General features: G+C 53.9%; 1 pseudogene; it reads left to right on the top strand.

The window, feature by feature from the left end:
* Positions 1–624: 624 nt before the first annotated feature.
* On the top strand, positions 625–6228 carry LOC148161854 (acrosin-like; annotated as a pseudogene).
* The last annotated feature ends 1092 nt before the right edge of the window (positions 6229–7320 follow it).

Here is a 7320-nt window from a genome sequence, read left to right as displayed (position 1 = left end):
CATGTAGGTCCCGGAGAGGAGACCTGGAGACACTAAGGTAGGAAACCCCAGACCCTGTGATACTCAGCAGTGAATAGAAAGGTGGGCTTTGTAGTCCTAAATTAGAGAAATCAAAGTGGCTCTTTGAAAAGTGTGCTGATAGTATGTACTTGGAAGAGGGAAAGACAATTGGCCCTACACAGGGTTAAGGATCGATTAATCTGGTGAGCCCGACACCCTGTGACCATTGACATGCTGCATCATCCTGACACAGAGGGACAGAAGTGCCCCTCAACCCATGATTTGGAACAGGAACTGTGGTTGCAGCTTGCATGAGGGGCAGACTCTGACACTGCACAAAACTGGATCCTCAGATGATACGGAATCTTCGAAGGGTAACTGGGAATGAAGATCCTGGACTTGAGACAGAGGGAGGGGGCTGCACATGAGCCCCCATCCCCCGAGGGGTACAGAGGAGCCTGTTCAGAAAACTGGGATCTTGTTTCAGCCTGAACCTGTTAAGATAAGGGCTCCTGCTGGGCCTGACTTTTGCGGGGGGAGGGCGGATGTAGCCATGCTGATTGGTCAGGAGGCCACAGAGCTTTGTGAGGTCACTGGGCTTCCAGGCCAGGCTGGGGCAGGAGTATGATAAATATGCTGACAACTGCCATTCTGCTGGCCTTGGCAGTGTCTGTGGTTGCCAAAGATAACGCCACCTGTGAGTAAGTGTGAGGGACACCTTCGGGGGATGGAAAGAATGTCTTCTGAATAGTAAACCCCACCCAGACTCTCTCTGTCCAGGGCTAGGAAGGAGGCCAAGCTTGGGCCTTAGTAGTGCCCTGGGTCTCACGGGTGTGACCCACATCCCCAACTCAGACCATCCTTGCTCCCAGCTTCATCAGCCGAGAGACCCCAGGGCTGATCCCTGCGCTCCTATGCCTCCCGTAGCACAGACGCTGGGGTCCTTCCCTCACCTAGAGACTGACCTCACTGCCTCTTGCACATCAAGTCCCAATTTTTAGAAACCTCTTTCTTCCCACAGATACTGAGGTGCCCCACCTGTGGCTGACCCCAAAGACCCCAGGGTATTGTCATGGCATTCTTCTAGGGTCACAACTCCACCTTAGACTCTGACAGCCCCCAAGGTATCCCCAAACTCTTGTGGCCTCTCCCCAGTTCCCAAAACTTCCACCCCTGGACGCCCGCTGCTCCCCACACCTGGCATCACTGGACCTGCCTTGGCTACTCTCCCTCCTCCTGCCACCATCCAACCCCACACTGCAGCTGTCCCAAGACCCCTGTGGCTGTTCTCTGAGTCTCCCGCCCAGAATTGGCTCTAAAGACCTCAAGCCATTCCACCTCTCTCTCTCCACCTCTAGCCTCCCCCTCTGCCTCAGGATCTCCCATATTTCTAGGGCCCTTATCATCGGTCCTGCTTCCTATGGCACCTTCTTTCCTCGCCTTCGGGCTACACCCGGAGACCCCAGAACTCATACTCCTCAAAACCAGTTCCGAAGCCTGCAGCTTCCGGCTTCCCTACCGCCCTGACAGCGCCTCTCCTCAGCAGCTCCCCCTCGGACCCTCCACACTCCCGCTTGCCACACTTTGCCCAGCCCTCTAGCCCTGATTCCCCCATCGTGCAGGTGCAAGGACAGGCTGTGCCTCTTCTTGGTTTGAACTGTGCCCCTGGTCTATCCCCAGTGCCCCCTGTGGGTTACGGTTCAGGCAGAACCCACCGGGAACTGGCCGTATCGTTGGAGGGCAGGATGCAACAATCGGGGCCTGGCCCTGGATGGTCAGCCTCCAGGTATTCATGTCCCATAATAACCGACGGTACCATGCGTGCGGAGGCACCTTGCTGAACTCCCATTGGCTGCTTACTGATGCCCACTGCTTCCTCTCCAAAAAGTACGTGTGGGAGCACGTGGAGGGAGGTCTTCAGAAAGGCTCTTCCCAGAAAGGGACATTCTCCAGGGCTCTCCTTGCGCAGTCTCCCCGGGGCTCTGGGCCTTGTGGCAACCAGAACGTGAGTGGGTGGGCCCAGGCCATTGCTGAGGGAGGGCTCTGAGGATCATGGTCACCAGAGGTTTCTCTTGAGGCCGTCCTTTCTGAGGATGACCTGGCTTGCCTCTGTGCCCACAGAAAAGTATGACTGGAGACTGATTTTTGGAGCAAGGGAAATTATGTTTGGGAACGATAAGCCAGGGAAGCCGCCTCAACAGGAGAGATATGTCGAGAAAATCATCATTCATGAGAAATACATCCCAGTTTAGAGCACCATGATCTCGCTCTCATGAAGATCACCCCTCCCGTTCCCTATGGGCAATTCATCGGAACGGGCTGCCTGCCCCAATTTAGGGCGGGCCCACCTGGAATTCCCCAGGCCTGCTGGGTGGTTGGCTGGGGATTCTTGAAAGAGAAAGGTGAATATGGGAGGGGCTCTCACAGGGGTAGGGACACGGCAGGTCATTTCCTCAGTGGTCTCTGCAGTGCAGGGGCCATATGCGGTGCCTAGTGGTGATGTCCACCAGAATGCGGGACACTGTCCCCTTTTAGAGCGGGAGAAACTGGCAGCTGAGTCGAGTCCCCTGTCCACAACCTCACCACTGATGGCTCGTGTGGTCGCCGGCTGGAAGGGTGCATGCAGGCCCAGGAGAACCTGGGCATTTTTCGAATGGGGTATGGGCTGTGGCTCTATCTGGGGCCTGGAACCCTAGTTGCTACCTTCTGGAAATGGGGGATTGTTCCCTGAAACGGCACTTGGAGAAGAGCTCGAGATGGGGTTTTGTGGTTGCGGGCCAACTCCTCTCCTCTCTGGACATCCGTTTCCCCATCTGTGAGTGGAAGGGCCATGTCACGTGGTCTCTGAGCTCTGAGACCCCAGAGCCCAGTCCTCTAGACCTCAGTGAACCTCTGCTCCCCACCTATGAAGTGGTCACAATGCGAGAATCCACCCTCCCCATCTGAGTGACTTCGTTTTCTCTGGAGAGTGGGGACGGGGTCCTTGGCAGGCCAGCAGTGGGCAGCAAGGGTTTGACGAGTAGGTTAGGCCTTTCAGCTTTGCACAGGTGACCATATGGACTTTGTACCCAGTCACATTGGGGATGAGAAGAGAGACTGAAAGCTCTTCTGTCCCTTGATAATGGAAAACTGAGGGCTCCTAATTCAAGGCACTTCCATCATTTGGCGTTCCAAACTCAGGCTTTTCTGGTGACAAAACACTGGTAGTATCAATATGCTTCCTGTAACTCTTCTTCCCTCTCTCAAGTCTGCACCCTTCTCTGATTGGGTTGCTTCTCGTCCCAGGCACCCCTGTTTTCACTGGCCTCTGCTGGCCCTTCCCTCCCTGACCTGGGGTATCCACTTCTGTCTGGCTATTGATGTCCATAGCTCTGCTGAGGCCTCTAGAGCATTCTTCTTGTCCCACCCCCGGCCTACCCTGCTCTGCCCACCCACCCAAACATGTGTGCAGTGTCCCATGGTTCTCGGAGTCCCTGGGGGGGGCTGATCTCGGGGTTCCCATCTACACTCCCACCCCTACCACCACCTTTGCTGTCCTATCTCTCAAAAGGATTATAGGCTCCCAGCTACACCCTGGACATCACACAAGGCCTCTTTTGTTCTAGAATCCTCCTCAACTTAGTGGGATTTCTACCATCTTCTGGTGAATCCATCCCCCACTGGTAAGGCCAAGTCTTAAAGAAATCCCCAGCCTCCAAATTTCTGTGACATTCCTGCAGACCTTCCTTTTTCTACCTCCTCCTTGAGCCCATATGCTTGTGGGGTAATCCTCCTTTTCCACTGAATTTCAGGTTCTTGTGGACTTTTTAGCATTTAAAGCCAAGGTGTTGGGATTGAGAAAACCCTGTTCTCTTCCAGGTCATCTGGCTCTTCCATAGATCTAAAAGGTCACCATAAGCGACCAGGCCTGTTGTGGTGGTCATTTCCATGTCACCCCTGCCTTGGGGACAGTGCAAGTACAAAACTAACCCTGCTTGGGTGGTATGCAAAGTTGACCTGAAGGGCCTGGAGATGCAGTCCAAGCCACACAAACACACAGTCTGAACGCTGTGTGCCTAGCTCCATCCACTTTGCTCCACTTGGTTCTGTCTTCCCACTTGGCCTCCACTGCCATGTTCCAAGTGTGATCCGCCACCTCTCCACCCGGATGCGGGCGATTTCAGACCCACCCACCAGGCTGTGGCTGGGCTGTGGGTGCGGCCGTGGTGGGGGGAGGCCACTTGATGAAGAGGGGATAGCTGCCCCTATAGCCAGGTGTGAGGTTGGCTGATGGAATCATCGCCTGGGCTGGGCCTTTCTTAACCCAAAGGTCATGATGGAGCCTCTGGGGCTGTACAGGATGTTCTGACCTGCCTTCCGGTTATTCCAACCACCCATGCCCCTGACAGATCTGTGTGTGTGGAGGCCATCCTGCAGCTCCTCCTTCTCTGTAACTTCAAAACGGATGGGAGGCATGCGGGGAGGGACTCATCTGCCCAGCTCCAGCAGATCCTGTCCAGAACTGAGCTGAGGGGTTTAACGGGGGATAAAAAGCAATGACGGTGACTTAGAGCCGTACTGTGGGGAAATGAAATGTGTGTCCTGGATTTGAGTGTAGAGAGGAAAACCTTGGTCTGAATCCAAGCCACACCGCATCCCTACTAGGATGTCTGGGCAAGTGGTGCTCCAAGCTCTTGATTGGAGGCAAGGTGAGTCACAGCGCTTAACACAGGGGGTCACTGTGGGGTGTAAATGAGGTGACACATCCTGGCTGTAGCTGTGAATAATCATCTGGCATCAACACACATTCCTGCAGCCACATCTGCTCATCCTCCATGCACTGCCCCTCCTCTTCACCTGCATATGCGTCCACCACCCCACATCCTTCACATGTGTCTGAGGAGAGGCCAGGGGCATTGTCCTTCATGGATTTTAGGTTGAAGTAGAGCATTTCAGGATGATGGGGTTTCTGTGGAGGGAGGGGGCAGGGCTTTCCCAAAACATGTCTTCTGTGATCGCTGACCACCGAGCCGCCTGGCTGTAGCCTACAGGATCGCACCTACACTGCAGGAGGCCCGTGTGAACCTCATCGACCTCGACTTATGTAACTCCAGCCAGTGGTACAATGGGTGTATTCATTCAACCAATGTGTGTGCAGGGTACCCTGAAGGCAAGATCGACACCTGCCAGGTAACTTCCCTTCGGGCGCCCCTTTCCCTGTCAACACCTCTTTTGTGAATCCCTGAACTCCACTCCCTCCAGGGCCCTGCTTCAGTGACCCTTTCCCTGGTCCCATCCCGTAGCAGTGAGGATGGGAGGTGACACCTGTGGCCCCAACAAAGAACCAGTCACCACACAGAGCTTTATCCCACCGTGACACAGAGATCATACCACCCGAACACCACCCTGGAAGAGAAGGCTTACCTCTCCTCACCAGAATACAAAACCTTCCAATCCACTTGTACACACATGCCCATGCATGCATAAAGCCTCATATGTGGACACATGGGTCGCTGATCTTCCCTCCTCACTGCAAGGAGACCTGTGACAATCCATCCCCTTCTCACATCCACCTGAAGCTGTTGATACCAACTCAAAGTTTACCACCACCACTTGTGTTCATGGCAGCAAGAAGCCATGGGACTGAAGAAACTGTCCTTCCAGAGCCTATGGCCCTTCTGGGCAGGGGAAAAGTGGCTCAGAGAGTGCCTTCTGTGTCCTTCTGGGCAGGGGGACAGCGGCGGGCCTCTCATGTGCAGAGACAACGTGTCAAACACCTATGTGGTCGTGGGAGTCAAAAGCTGGGGGGTAGGCTGTGCCCGAGCTAAGCGCCCCGGAGTCTACACGGCCACCTGGCCCTACCTGAACTGGATTGCTTCCAAGATCGGTTCTAATGCCTTGCACATGGCTCAACTGCCCACCCCTCCCCATCCGACTTCTCAAGCAATCCCGGCTAGACAACCCTCTGCCCGCCCTTCTGCTCGCCCTCCTTGGTACTTCCAATGCCCTCCTCGACCTCCTCCCAGCCCCCCTGCATCTCGACCTCGACCTCAACCCCAACCCCCGGCCCCAACCCCACCCCCACCCCCACCTGCTCCCCCACCTTTCACTAAAGCTCCCCAAGTACTTTCTTTTGCCAAGCGACTACAGCAACTTACAGAGATCTTGAAGGGGAAGACCTTTTCTAATGCAAAGGGGTATTATGAAATGGAGACCACAGATCTCCCAGAACTGACCACCGCCTCCTGATCTGACCTCACTTCCAACAGACCCAGTGAGCCCTTTACTCCCAAGAAAACAAAGATGAAATAAATAAATATAAATATAAATATAAATATAAATATAAATATAAAATATATTTATATATATCTATGAAGAGATGCTTTCTGGACTTCTTCCTACCTGCCCTCCCCGACTCAATCCAAACCCTCCCCCAGCAAATCTGTCCTCCCTCTGTCACCCTCCAACAAGGTGGAATTGCTCGTATGTCAGTGGCTATTGTGGTTTCCTAAATCTTGATTTTTGAAGTTGGAACAAGGTGATCTGGGGTGACAGGCTAGGTATGGTCTGGATCTCACACTCAGAGTCTCTGCTTATTAAATCAGTGCAGGTGGGCCCTGGAGCACTTCTGTGAGGTGAGCTGACTCAGAAGGAGGGGTGTGGGTCTGAGTCCATTGGAGAATGACCCCAGTCTGAAGTTTTGTAGCGTGGCCATCTGATGCTCAGTCCACATGGCCAACCCCAGGCAGGAGTCTGCCCTCAACCAGAATTGCTTATGTCCATCTGTGAATTCCTGAGAATGAGATCTCAATGGCCTCAGGTCAACTGCCCACTCTGGTCAGGGCCAAGATCAAGCCTAAATGCTGGATTAGCCACTTGAGGATTAAAGATGGCAGGCTCCAGAAAGAAACCCCCGGGCTCCTGGCTGGGCAGTTGCTGCAACAAGCAACAGTCTCATACCTGTTCACCTGTTCACTGTGTGCACATGTTTCAAGTGCAAGATGGTCCTATGTTCTGGTTGCAAAGACAGATGGCATAGGGTACAGGAGCATGAGGGAGGAACTTTGGGTGAGGAAGACCAAGGACCCTGTCTTTTCCTGCTGGGGTTGCAACAGGGACTGATGAAGCAGGCATGAGTATTTTCAGGATTTGTCAGTCTGTCTGGGTTCAAACACACCCCCTGCTTTACCCCTCATCAGCTATGTGGCCTTGGGAATATGGCCAGAGGGTTGTGTGACAATGAAATTAGGACAGATGTGAAGCTTTCAGAGCAGAGCGTGACACGCCATACATGCTTATAGATGTGGGCTCTAGAGCCAGCTGGTGATGCGATGCTGGGTA

The sequence above is a fragment of the Eumetopias jubatus genome, unplaced genomic scaffold (genome assembly GCF_037043125.1).
Source record: "Eumetopias jubatus isolate StellerSeaLion01/CBP00866 unplaced genomic scaffold, mEumJub1_p1.0 scaffold_52, whole genome shotgun sequence".
NCBI classification, from domain to species: domain Eukaryota; kingdom Metazoa; phylum Chordata; class Mammalia; order Carnivora; family Otariidae; genus Eumetopias; species Eumetopias jubatus.
This window is presented reverse-complemented; position numbering and strand designations above follow the sequence as displayed.